Raw genomic sequence first — 14,420 nt, 5'->3', positions numbered from 1 at the left:
AGATTTGGGGAAACCATTGGCTCAAATTCAGCCCTGGAGGAAGTGGATGCATCTTTCCTTATTTAAATGGAGTTATGCATACCAGGGCTAAACTTAGCTTCATTTTCTCTTGTTCCAGTAATGCTGTTTCCTTTCTTTTGAAATTTCTGAAGACTCCTTTCCTTTTCACTATTCCCCAATCCCCAAAAGTTAAATTTTAGTATCACTGGAAGAGAGTACCCTTCGTCTGCCTCTGTGGGAGGGATTCTGTACTGCCCCTCAATGCAAAGAATGTTATCATCACAATCATCACATCCACTAGAATATTTTAAACTAATTTTTCCATCAAGTCTGCAGATCCTTTTCTCTCATTGCCAGATGGTTTGTCCCAAATTTTTAGGTACCCTGTTCTTGCTTGGGTCTCAACATAAAACCCAATGTATTTTTTTTTAAACTTACCTATTTCCTCAGTTATTCTACCATTTTTTTTAAACCTCAGTCTTTACATGCACCACCAGCCTGTGTTCCAGTTGGGCAATTTGGTTCTCCACTGCTGTCAGTCTTGCTGAAACATTTTTCATTCAGATTCTAATGAGGTTACTGATCAGTGTACAAAATCCAGTTTTTCACTCATGGACTCTCTAAGTACTCTCAGTGAGCTGTATTGTTGGTGGTAATGATGCAGTTTGGGTTACTAGAGGCCTGAAGTACTGTGTTCAGACCCTGGGGATGAGAGGGAAGGAGTGCTTCATGTCACTAACAAATGATTTCTCCAGCTAATTAAGGATCTGCTGTAAAGAGGATCTTGATCCTTTCTTCTTTACCTGGAGGCGTTGTAGCTGTGGCGGGGGGCCTCAAGGATGCTGGCGCAGACGATTTTGGACTGTGTCACAATGTTAGCATTACTTGATGGTGTGTGTTGTTTGGTTTTTGTGTTAAAAACACCAACAAATGCATTCTTTTACTCACTAAAAAATTCACTATTGGAAGATGAGCCTTCCAGAACTCATATTGTCTGCCTTGTGGATAATGGAAAGCAACTGTGTTAACCTAACACTGAGGTTTAAATGTCCTTTTGAGGGTCTCAATTTGAGATCCCCAACATCCAAAGAAGGTGGAAGAGTAAAAAGGTTCTATTTTCTGTTTGCTGTATTAGGGACAATAGTTTGGAGCTATCCAAGGCCCAGGCCCCTGAAGATTTAAATATTTTTTAATGACTAAATAAAGATTCAAATTGGGGGGAAAAAAACACCATCAACCTTGGGGTTATGTTGCACTGTTGTTTTTAGGCCAAAATCCTCATTCTTTTCAAAGGGATCTCTTGCTTGGATCCTTGGAATCCATCCTCCTCACCTAAGGGTAGGGTAAAGCAAATTTTGCTGCAAGGATTCATGAGCTGGTTTCTAATGTAATGGTTGACATGCCCTGATATAGTCTCTTCTGCCAACTTTGTAGCTCAAATGTCCTAACTGATGTCATCTTTAACAGCTGAGATCTTTTGGGTAGACTTCAGAATATTTATTATTTCAATTTTTGTTAAGGGAGTAGTTTATCCTTTGGAATTTAACTATAAAGGAGGGTCTGAGTGTTCACTGCCTGGCCCCTTTATGTACTTATTTACATGTGTGAAATGCTGTCACCTGTGTAAGTGTGTGCGTGTGTAATGTTGATTTAATAACATTTAAAACCATCATGCACTCACTCTGAGCAGGTGAAAATGACTATACATGGTGCAAGGCAGTAGAGAATCAAGCCCCTAATATCTGAATACATGTGTAATATCCATAAATAGGGCTTTTGTTTGTTCACAGTAACACTGAAAATATGTAGGGCCTTTTCCTTTGCTTGCATCCAAAGAAACTGAAAAGGGATTTACTGATTGCTGTTCCTCAAACATAGCATCATTCTGTTGGGGTGCATTGTTTTTCCCTGAAGTATTATTTTTATCTATAAAAATATTCTTCTGGGGGTTGGAGTGGGACCCTTGAAATTAGTATGATTTGTGTTTTACTTTTTTCCTTAGTGTCTACAGCAATCCAGGAATGTTTCCGCAAGACAAAGGCATGTAGAGAGCTATGTGTATCAAAGCTAATTTACAAGTACATAGAGGATTTTGAGAGTCTCTAGCTGCTGACAGTTTACTTTCTGTTCACTAGCAGTGTGGAAAAAAATCATTAGAGAGCTTTGCTCACTCTGTCATCTGTTAACCCTTTGTTGTGTAATGATGCCGGTAACATTTTATTCATGACTTTGAACAAGAAAAGAAACTTCAAATTTTTTCCAAATGAGAAATAGTTGTTTAAAAACTGCCAGGCAAAGACTGACTATTAATTATTAGCTCATGTGTTGAACACTCCTTGTTTGCAAATGGATTGCATTCTCTCTCATCCCCTCTAGCCATATTTATCACAGGCTGTTTTTTATTACAGTTGTTTCTCCAGAGAATTTCACAGATGCTGCTTTTTAAAATTTCATTTGCGTAAGAAAGAGAATTGATTTACATGTGCAGCCAAGCATTGGTATTAATGATTGATGGGGTTAAGAGCTGATGGTAACATCTCTGCTGACCTGCTTGTTGGCAAAAGCATGCATTCCTGATGGCTTAGTATTATGCAGCAAAGCTTGGTAATGATAAATACAGCAATAATTAGGCTCATAGCAGTGCCTCCTTACCTACACTTGCCTTTCATTTATAATTTTTATACGCAAATTTTATAAAATTAATTGTGATATAGCCATCCATAGAATAGGGACAATACGAATGCTAGCAGTTAAAGGGTTTCTGCCTAACTGACATGGTCAACGCTGACCTGGAGAGGTCAGTTCAGTGAGAGGGTACTTCAGTCAATTCTTTAACAAGCGCGACTACCTAACAATGCACCAGTAGTTGTAGTGGACCAAATCCTTCTCTCAGTTATACCAGTATAACTGAGATCAAGATTTGATCCAGTGGGTTTAATGATGTGGTTGCATGACCAGAACTGGACTGATACCAACTTAATTCATACACAGAGCAACTGTCACATGGTAATTACTTCTGATCACTATTGACTTGGTCCAGAATCAAACCAGCACCATATATGTGCAAGATTCTATATAATGATCTATATACCGTATTTTCCGGCGTATAAGACGACTGGGCGTATAAGACGACCCCCAACTTTTCCAGTTAAAATATAGAGTTTGGGATATACTCGCCGTATAAGACTACCCCTCTTCCAACGCACACCAAAAAAAAATTAAAAAAACATCAGATTTGATTTCAATATGGTAATTTTAATTCAAATGCTTATGACATGCAGGTACTTAGCAGGAAAACTGTCACTTATAAACATAAGGCTGTTTGTCATCAAACATGTAAACATAAAACAGTGCAAGTGGATTAAACTTTTCCTAATTCACTCTAAAGCTGAAAGGAAGGATAAGACAATAAACCCATGGGAGCTGCCATGCTGTTTGTTTTCTAAGCTGTCAACCAAACTGGAACTGATGATGATAGGAGGAAGATAACAAACAAGAGAGAGAGAGCAAGTGCCGGGCAAGTCCCTGGCGAGTTAGCAACGCCCATCATAACTGCAAGCTACGGTATTTTTACAGGTTTTGTTGGCGTGACAGTTTCCCTTTAAAAGCCTTCAAAATCCTCCTGTTCGTCATCTGATATTATAAGTACATCAATGACATCTTGTGATACATTTGTAAGGGAGTCATCGTATGGATCGAATTCCGTATCAGATGGTGTGGTCTCAGCTTCGGCTTCCTCTTCATCTTGCCACAAGTAGTCGTCCTCCATACCATCTAATGAATTTGATATGCCACACTTCTTGAAAGACTTGATTACTGTTTCTGCATCAATATCATTCCAGGCTTTTATGACAAACTTGCACAAAACATCCAACTGTGGAGCACGCATGTTTCCTCCTTTTGTGAATGACTTTTCGCCGCTAACCATCCATTCATTCCACTGTTCTTGAATGCGATCTTTAAATAGCTTGTTTAGGCACACATCCAGTGGCTGTACCAACTATGTCAATCCTGCAGGAATAACTGCCGCATCTGTGTTTAGTCTTGCAAGCATTTGCTTGGTGCTGGGAGTTAAATGAGCCCTGAACATATCCCACACCAGTAGACTACATTTTTGAATAAGTCCACCTGGTCGCCTGCTCCATACATTATCAAGACATAGCTTTACCCCCTTCTTCATCCATCCAGCCTTTTTCATTCACATGTATAAAACAACCAACAGGGAACTTGAATTTCGGCATTGTTTTTCTTTTAAAAATAATCATTGGTCTCAGTTTGGCGCCATCAGCTGTGCATCCTAGTACCACTGTAAAACTGGACTTCTCAGGTCCTGTTGTTTTAATTAAAATTGTTTTTTCACCTTTTTGATGGACAGTTTTATTTCCAACCATATCAAAATTCATTGGAGTTTCATCCATATTTCCAATACTACTTAATGCATAGCCATGTTTAGTGCGCTGTTGTATTACGTATCGATGGAAACTATTTACTTTGCTATCAAGATCTGCAGGTAATTTTGGGGCAATTTTCATCTTTTGCCTCAGTACCATATTATGCCTTCCCATGAATCTAGTACACCAGGATACAGTGGCCTTAAATCTGTTGCTGTGATCTGGGTTAGATTTGGCCCACTGAAGTGCAAACAAATGTATTTTATTTCGTGTCACTACATAACCGTTTTGGCGATGCTCATTCACCATGTCTGCTACATGTTTTTCGAGTTCTGGCCAATGTGGAGTGCCTCTTCTTAATGCACACTTACCCCTTGGCATACTCTTTAATGCTTTTTCATTTGCTTTCCAGTCCCGAACCATCTTTTCTGTTACTCCATATTGTCTTGCAGCAGCGCAGTTATTATGTTCCATGGCAAAGTTTACAACTTTAAGTTTGAAACTGGCTTCATATTTCTTTCTTCTTGCTGGTGGAGCCATGATGGGGTTTTGACTGTTGGACATTTGTATACTGTACTGTATGTACTGGTGCTATACTGTATGAACAGGTACAGATACTGGTGCTGTACTGTATGTGGTACCCAGTATACAACAACCAGCCAGTCACGGCAAGCGATGTACCTTACCGGCGATTGGCTGGTTGTTGTATACAAAGCCTGCTTGGATTGGTCAACTCTCCCTGCCTGCCCAGCCCTCCCTGTCTCCAAGACTATCAGAGCGGTAGCGCAAACACGCCTCTTTCACCCGTCTGGCCCGCCCTTGTATCCTATTACCTCCTTCTGTGCCTCTCAGATCTCGCACATGCGCGCCTGCGCCGCTTCACTGCAGTCCTCAGGAGCGAGATCTGAGAGGCAGAGAAGGAGGTACGGTAATAGGATACAAGGGCGGGCCAGACAGGTGAAAGAGGCGTGTTTTTCTGGGCACAGCGCCGCTCTATCTCTTTTTTCCATACCCCGGGCATCCCGGACGCCTGCAGCTTGCTCCGCCCTTCACTTACACCTTCCCGGTGAGGCGCCCCCTCACCTCGTCATCGGGCGGGGATGCGGCCGCGGCCGTTTTTGAGCTCCCCCCACCATATGCGGCGACCGCAGATTCTCCAGTCCGGCTCGGAAGTTTCAGCACCCGCCCTATAAGACGACACCCGGCGTATAAGACGACCCCCGACTTTTGAGCAGATTTTCCTGGGTTAAAAAGTAGTCTTATACGCCAGAAAATACAGTATATTAAACCAAATCTTTTATCTAATAAATTCAAAGATGATCCAAGACATAAAATATTTCTTCCAACACGATCAGTCTTACTTTCGTAATTTCTTTAAATAGAACATGAATCCATCTTCATCCATGGTGTCCAGTGACTAGAAGTAGGTAAAATGGCCAGTGTTTCCTCGCACTCACTCTGTGCAGTTGTAAATGATGTTTTCTTCCTCTCTTCTGACACTTTGGAAACAGGGGTAACTGTTCTATAAAATTAGTGGCCATTTGTTCTAAAAATCTAGTTGAGCTAATTTTTTAAAAATTAAACATTCAGAGTGGGCCACGTTCTCTTACATATATTGTTGTTCACTTGGTGGCCTGAGATCTGTACCATGAAGTCGATTTCCAGCTTGACAAATGCCCATACTGCTTCTGCTCCTCTGCTGTCAATGATGTCAGTAGAGGAGCCCCTGGAAGATTTTAATGGCTTTTCTTCCTTCCTAAACAAACATTATGAAAATTCTTGGCAAACCAGCAGCAGCCCTCTTTAAGTCTGAACTGCTCTTTGAAAGTTTACATAGAAGCATATTAGCAGCTGTAAGAGCAGTTATGATAGGGAGAAAGATTTTTGGAGTTTTACATGAACTGAAAGTTGGGAAAACCTTGTCAAGGATAATCCCATGACTGCAAAAAACTGGTTCATTTTTATATGCAGTTTTTTTTTTCAGTCAACATCTTGGGCTTTAGGAATCCCCACAGCTTTTCATCAGTTTGAGGGCGTTATGAAAAGAAAAAGCAAATGGTTTTTGTTTGCACAGGTACATCTAGTATAACCATGTAGGTCGGGACTCGGCCTGAGTTGTTGCAAAAACGTCACTGAAAGCATTTTCCAAAGGTAGTAATAGCATTTAAAGAGGAACAGCTGCAGTGTTTTATAAAATTAGTGACTATTTGCTCTAAAAATCTAGTTGAGCTAATTTTTTTTAAATGTTTTAAAATCTTGTGGGGCTGAAGGTATATAGACACTTGGTCCTCAACCTCGTGTACCTCACACCATATCCAAATCAGACATATTTTAGGTGTACCCATACCTCGGTCCCTAAATGTACAGTTGTATGAAATTTAACCAATAGGAGATGAGTTACTGCCTCATTTATCTCTCAGTATGTATATACAGCTGTTGTCGTTGTTTATATAGCATAGAGATTAAACATTTGTAGTGTGCTGACAGTCATCAGTGTTGATCAGCATTCTTTTAATTTACTTAGGGTATGTCTACACTACAAAATTAGGTCGAATTTATAGAAGCCGGTTTTATAGAAATCGGTTGTATACAGCCGATTGTGTGTGTCTCCACATAAAATGCATTAAGTCGGCGGACCGCGTCCACAGTACCAAGGCTAGCGTCGACTTCCAGAGCATTGCACTGTGGGTAGCTATCCCACAATTCCCGCAGTCTCCGCCGCCCATTGGAATTCTGGGTTGAGATCCCAATGCCTGAATGATGTAAAACAGTGTCACGGGGGGTTCTGGGTACATGTCGTCAGGCACCTCCCCCTCCGTCAGAGTAACGGCAGACAATCGATTCGTGCCTTTTTACGTGGGTTACCTGTGCAGACAACATACCACGCCAAGCATGGAGCCCGCTCAGCTCAGCTCACCATCACCATATGTCCTCTGGGTGCCGGCAGACGTGGTACTGCATTGCTACACAGCAGCAGCTAATTGCCTTTTGGCAGTAGACGGTGCAGTATGACTGGTAGCCTTCATCGGCGATCTGGGTGCTGGCAGACGTGGGGCTGCATTGCACACAGCAGCAGCCCCTTGCCTTTTGGTAGAAGATGGTATATTACGACTGATATCCGTCGTCGTCGTACTGCAGTGGCTGTCAATCATGGGCACCTGGGCAGACATGCTCAGTCCTATCGAACTGTCTCGACGATGATGGCTATCAGTCGTAGTATGCTATTTTCTGCCAAACGCCCAGTATTTTCTGCCAAGCACCCAGAAGATGCCGAGGGCTATCAGTCATGCTGCACTGTCGTCTGCCAGCTTAAGATGTAAAAAATAGATTTGTTCTGTATTCATTTGCTTCCCCCTCCCTCCGTGAAATCAACGGCCTGCTAAACCCAGGGTTTTGAGTTCAAACTTTGGGGGGGGGCATTCTGTGTGACAGTTGTTTGTGTTTCTCCCTGATGCACAGCCACCTTTGTTGATTTTAATTCCCTGTACCTGTATGCCATGTTGTCACTCGCCCCTCCCTCCCTCCGTCAGATACTAGTTTTGCGCCTTTTTTCAGACCAGACGCCATAGCACTGGGATCATGGAGCCCGCTTAGATCACCATGGCAATTATGAGCACTACGAACACCACGCGCATTGTCCTGGAGTATATGCAGAGCCAGGACATGCCAAAGCAAAACCAGGACCAGCCGAGGAGGCGATTGCAGCGCGGCGACGAGAGTGATGAGGAAATTGACATGGACATAGACCTCTCACAAGGCACACGCCCCAGCAATGTGCAAATCATGGTGTTACTGGGGCAGGTTCATGCCGTGGAACGCCGATTCTGGGCCGGGAAACAAGCACAGATTGGTGGGACCGCATTGTGCTGCAGGTGTGGGACGATTCCCAGTGGCTGCGAAACTTTCGCATGTGTAAGGGCACTTTCATGGAACTTTGTGACTTGCTTTCCCCTGCCCTGAATCACCAGAATACCAGGATAAGAATAGCCCTCGCAGTTGAGAAGCGAGTGGCGATAGCCCTGTGGAAGCTTGCAATGCCAGACAGCTACCGGTCAGTCTGGAATCAATTTGGAGTGGGCAAATTTACTGTGGGGGCTGCTGTGATCCAAGTTGCCAGGGCAATCAAAGACCTGGTGATATCAAAGGTAGTGACTCTGGGAAACGTGCAGGCCATAGTGGATGGCTTTGCTGCAATGGGATTCCCAAACTGTGGTGGGGCCATAGACGGAACCCATATCCCTATCTTGGCACCGGAGCACCAAGCCACCGAGTACATAAACCGCAAGGGGTACTTTTCAATGCTGCTGCAAGCCCTGGTGGATCACAAGGGACGTTTCACCAACATCAACGTGGGATGGCCGGGAAAGGTACATGATGCTCGCGTCTTCAGGCACTCTGGTCTGTTTCGAAAGCTGGAGGAAGGGACTTTCTTACCGGACCAGAAAATAACCGTTGGGGATGTTGAAATGCCTATCGTGATTCTTGGGGACCCAGCCTACCCCTTAATGCCATGGCTCATGAAGCCGTACACAGGCAGCCTGGACAGTAGTCAGGACCTGTTCAACTACAGGCTGAGCAAGTGCCGAATGGTGGTGGAATGTGCATTTGGATGTTTAAAAGCGCGCTGGCGCAGCTTACTGACTCGCTCAGACCTTAGCGAAAAGAATATCCCCATTGTTATTGCTGCTTGCTGTGCGCTCCACAATATCTGTGAGAGTAAGGGGGAGACATTTATGGCGGGGTGGGAGGTTGAGGCACATCGCCTGGCCGCTGATTATGCGCAGCCAGACACCAGGGTGGTTAGAAGAGCACAGCAGGGCGCGGTGCGCATCAGAGGAGCTTTGAAAACGAGTTTTGTGACTGGCCAGGCTACGGTGTGAAACTTCTGTTTGTTTCTCCTTGATGAACCCTCCGCCCCCCCCCACCCAGTTCACTCTACTTCCCTGTAAACCAACCACCCTCCCCTCTCCTCCCCCCTTCGAGCACCACTTGCAGAGGCAATAAAGTCATTGTTATTTCACATTCATGCATTCTTTATTAATTCATCACACAACTAGGGGGATAATTGCCAAGGTAGCCCGGGATGGGTGGGGGAGGAGGGAAGGAAAAGGACACACTGCAGTTTAAAACTTTAACTCTTATTGAAGGCCAGCCTTCTGATGCTCAGGCAATCATCTGGGGTGGAGTGACTAGGTGGCCGGAGGCCCCCCCCCCACTGTGTTCTTGGGCGTCTGGGTGAGGAGGCTATGGAACTTGGGGAGGAGGGCTGTTGGTTACACAGGGGGCTGTAGCGGCAGTCTCTGCTCCTGCTGCCTTTCCTGCAGCTCAACCATACGCTGGAGCATATCAGTTTGATGCTCCAGCAGCCGGAGCATCGACTCTTGCCTTCTGTCTGCAAGCTGACACCACCTATCATCTTCAGCCCGCCACTTGCTCTGTTCATCCCGCGATTCAGCCCGCCACCTCTCCTCTTGTTCATACTGTGCTTTTCTGTAGTCTGACATTGACTGCCTCCACGCATTCTGCTGTGCTCTTTCAGCGTGGGAGGACATCTGGAGCTCCGAGAACATGTCATCCCGAGTCCGCCGTTTTCTCCTTCTAATCTTCACTAGCCTCTGTGAAGGAGAAACATTTGCAGCTGGTGGAGGAGAAGGGAGAGGTCGTTAAAAAAGACACATTTTAGAGAACAATGGGTACACTCGTTCACGTTAAATTTTGCTGTTCACATTACACAACACATGTGCTTTTGTTACAAGGTCGCATTTTTCCTCTTATATTGAGGGCCTGCCGGTTTGGTGTGAGAGATCACTCACGCAGTGCCAGGCAACAGATTTCGGCTTGCAGGCAGCCATGGTAAGCCACAGTCTTTTGGCTTTTTTAACCTTCTTAACATGTGGGAATGGTTTCAAACAGTAACGCCCTCATTTCCCATTCCAAGCACCCGTTGGGTTGGCCATTTAAAATGGGTTTGCAATGTAAAAGGAGAGGCTGCGGTTTCCGGGTTAACATACAGCACAAACCCAACTAACCTTCCTCCCCCCCACACCCCATTATCGGGGATGATCACTTCACCCCTCCCCCCCCACCGCGTGGCTAACAGCGGGGAACATTTCTGTTCAGCAGAGCAGGAAGGGGCACCTCTGAATGTCCCCTTAATAAAATCGCCCCATTTCAACCAGGTGACTGTGAATGATATCACTCTCCTGAGGATAACAAAGAGCGATAAGGAATGGATGTTGTCTGCATGCCAGCAAACACCGGGACCATACGCTGCCATGCTTTGTTATGCAATGATTCCAGACTACATGCTACTGGCCTGGCGTGGTAAAGTGTCCTACCATGGCGGACGGGATAAGGCAGCCCTCCCCAGAAACCTTTTGCAATGGCTTTGGGAGTACATGAAGGAGAGCTTTCTGGAGATGTCCCTGGAGGATTTCCGCTCCATCCCTATACACATTAACAGACTTTTCCAGTAGCTGTACTGGCCGCGATTGCCAGGGCAAATTAATCATTAAACATGCTTGCTTTTAAACCATGTGTCATATTTACAAAGGTACACTCACCAGAGGTCCCCTGTGTGCCCTCAGGGTCTGGGAGCACGCCTTGGGTGAGTTCAGGAGTTACTGGCTTATGGGAGTTATGTGATAAACATATCCTGGCTGTTGGGGAAACCGGTTTCTCCACTTCCTTGCTGCTGTGAGCTATCTACATTATCTTCATCCTCCTCTTCCTCATACCCCGAACCCGCTTCCCTGTGTGTTTCTCCAGTGACGGAGTCATAGCACACGGTTGGGGTAGTGGTGGCTGCACCCCCTAGCATAGCATGCAGCTCCGTGTAGAAGTGGCATTTTTGCGGCTCTGCCCCGGACCTTCCGTTTGCCTCTCTGGCTTTGTGGTAGGCTTGCCTTAGCTCCTTAATTTTCACGCGGCACTGCTGTGCGTCCCTGTTATGGCCTCTATCCTTCATGTCCTTGGAGACCTTTTCTAATATTTTGCCATTTCGTTTACTGCTACGAAGTTCAGCTAGCACTGATTCATCTCCCCATATGGCGAGCAGATCCCGTACCTCCCGTTCGGTCCATGATGGACCTCTTTTGAGATCCTAGGACTCCATCACGGTTACCTGTGCTGATGAGCTCTGCCTGGTCACCTGTGCTCTCCACGCTGGGCAAACAGGAAATGAAATTCAAACGTTCGCGGGGCTTTTCCTGTCTACCTGGTCAGTGCATCTGAGTTGAGAGCGCTGTCCAGAGCGGTCACAATGAAGCACTGTGGGATAGCTCCCGGAGGCCAATAACGTCGAATTCCGTCCACACTACCCCAATTCCGACCTGCTAAGGCCAATTTTATCGCTAATCCCCTCGTCGGAGGTGGAGTAAAGAAACCGGTTTAAAGGGCCCTTTAAGTCGAAAGAAAGGGCTTCGTCGTGTGAACGTGTCCAGGCTTAATTCGATTTAACGCTGCTAAAGTCGACCTAAACTCGTAGTGTAGACCAGGCCTTAGATACAAATCCAGATTGCAGTTACAGAAGTGTAAACTGGAGCAGTTTCACTGAAGTCAGAATTTGATTCTTTGTGTTAAACTGGAATTGTGCATCCTTACATATACTTTGGCACGGAACAGAATTTTCATTCATTGCCACCAAATTATCATATAGGAAATCTTTGCAGTAAGTGAAGGATGACCGGTTTTTTGTTCTCCTCCCAACACTAAAGGCCATATTCTATAGACTGCCTAATCTCTTCACTGAGGAAGCCAGCAGAATCCTTGACATATTACATTTTAGAGGGCCCTCTAAACTTTAGAGTCTAAAGTTTCTGTGGTAAAGGAATTAGATGGAGGTTTTATTGAAGTTAGGCCTAAATATGTGTTTCGGTTGGGGAGATACAGGTGAATGTATGAAAATCAAGTTACAGATTGGAATGCTAACCCTAAATCTTGCTGTCAAGGAGTGATGCCTGCCCCTCCCCCATTCACCAGTACATACTTTCATGCTCTCTTTCAAGTAACATAAATAGAAAAAAATAGCTGGCGCAATTACTGAGTTTCTTTAAGCTGTCCGTATTTGTGACGGGATCCCTGGGTACACCCTGGAACTGGGATACTGTTGTGTCTCCTTAACTTTCCAGCCTGGGCTGTCTCTCACGGTGCTTTGCTAGTGACAGGCAGCAAACCTCTCCGGGTGCTGCTCTCACTCAGCACAACAGCATGTGGAGCCACACATCCAACTAGATTGCAAAGATGGTCCCTGAGCCACTCACAAATCACACACAGAAGGGCACCAGCAAATCTCCCAAGCCCCTTGCCTTGCATCCAAGAACTGAGCCATCTTGCCCTGGTCAGAAGCCTGACCAGGGTAAGTTCATTGCCCAGTCCACCCCTCGATGTGGAGAGGAGACACACGAACCTTTGTAAACTCAGCTGAGATTTCCCAAGCACTTCAAGCAAACCACACTGTTTTAGGTAAAATCTGAAACAGATTTATTAACTACAGAAAAGATAGATTTTAAGTGATTATAAGTTTTAGGCACAAAAGGTCAAAGAAAATAAAATGTAAGCGCCAGTCTAAATCTTAAACCTTATTAGACTAGGTATTTGGATCAAGCAGTTTTCTCGCCCCAGCAGATGTTACAGTTCTTAACACACAGGCTTCCCCTTTAAGCCTGGGACCAGTTTCCTCAGTTCAAGTCTTTGTCTTCTCAGTGTTAGCATAGGTAGGAGAAGAGAGAGGCCAAAGCATGATGCCACTGTCCCCTATTTTATATCTTCATTCCATGTGCCTGGAAGATACTAGCCTAGTGGGCTTTGCTTAGTCACAGGATTGAGCAATCCCCCTGGTGTGGTCTTGTGCAACTGAGTCATAAAGTTGAGCAGTCCCCATTGTGTGGTGCTTGCTCAACTGTCATTGAATTGTTAATCCCTTGTTTACTATTCTCCTGCTGGTCAATGGCTGATGATAATCGTTCTACGCCCACCAGGGTGTTGGTCACCTCCTTTGTTGTTGTCACTGGAGAATTAGCATTGGGCGACTTCCAAACTCACAACGTACTTCACTAACAACCATACAGCAAAATCTCATAACATCATACGCACTAACAATATACATATTTGGACAGAACTGTGGGTTTCAGCAGATCAGGATCTTTCACATGATATCTTACATGGCATGCTTTGTATGAAATATATCATAATTATATGACACGGGTGAATATGGGGTTTCCAGGATGCTGCTTCGAGGTACTTCCCCACAGTATTATTAGCCAAAAATCTTTAAATACAATCTCTCCTCTTAAATTATACTACCCATTTTGTATTTCTTTCCTTTTTTATTAGTTCTGTCCTCTTTTCATTGTGTGTCTTCATCTCCCCAGGATTTTGTATGTTTATTTTTTCCCTCCACAGCTTTTATTTCTGACACACATAGACTTTTTCTCTTTTCTCCTCTTTGTTTTTGGTTTTTTCTTTGCTTCAGTCTTCCATTGTAGTGGTCTGACAGGTTTCTCCTTTTACTACCCTTGTTCTAAAAATGATATTTCACAATCTGCCTCCTTCTGGCAGAGCTTCCTCCAGAGACTGTTGATACTACTCCATGAGTCAACCTAAAAGGGCTACCAGACATGAAAGACATGGAAATGAGGATGAGACAGCCACATACTTATTCTCTCAGGGGCTGAATGCACTGCCTCTACAACACTCCTCACTTGCTGGCACAGAGAATGGAAGATCAAGCTCAGCCCTTAATTCTCCTGGTCTGCCACTAGCCTGATGCTCGAGTGTCTGTCCTCCTCCATTTGTATGCTTCATCCCTCTTCCATCAGCTGGTTGTATATTTCTGTTCACCTTTCTCTCATTCCTGTTTGTGCCTGTCTCATCCTCATTTCCATGTCTTTCCTCCCCTTCTGTGTCTCTTGTGTGGTCCCTCAGGATTGCTGCTCTTTTCCTAGAGGGACCCATAAGAGAAACAGCAAAGTGTAACTCAGTTAAGTCTTGTTAGTTTCATTCTTCTCTTCCTGCTGGGTCACAAGGATG

The 14,420-nt window shown here is 44.6% G+C and overlaps 1 protein-coding gene across 2 annotated transcripts in view; it reads left to right on the top strand.

Annotated features, from left to right (window-relative positions):
* The window catches only part of MAP1B (microtubule associated protein 1B), a 120,665-nt gene that overhangs the window by 69,364 nt on the left and 36,881 nt on the right, over window positions 1-14,420 (top strand). The gene's annotated exons all lie outside the window — the stretch shown is intronic.

The sequence above is a fragment of the Chrysemys picta genome, chromosome 6, assembly GCF_011386835.1.
Source record: "Chrysemys picta bellii isolate R12L10 chromosome 6, ASM1138683v2, whole genome shotgun sequence".
Classification (NCBI taxonomy): Eukaryota; Metazoa; Chordata; order Testudines; family Emydidae; genus Chrysemys; species Chrysemys picta.
This window is presented reverse-complemented; position numbering and strand designations above follow the sequence as displayed.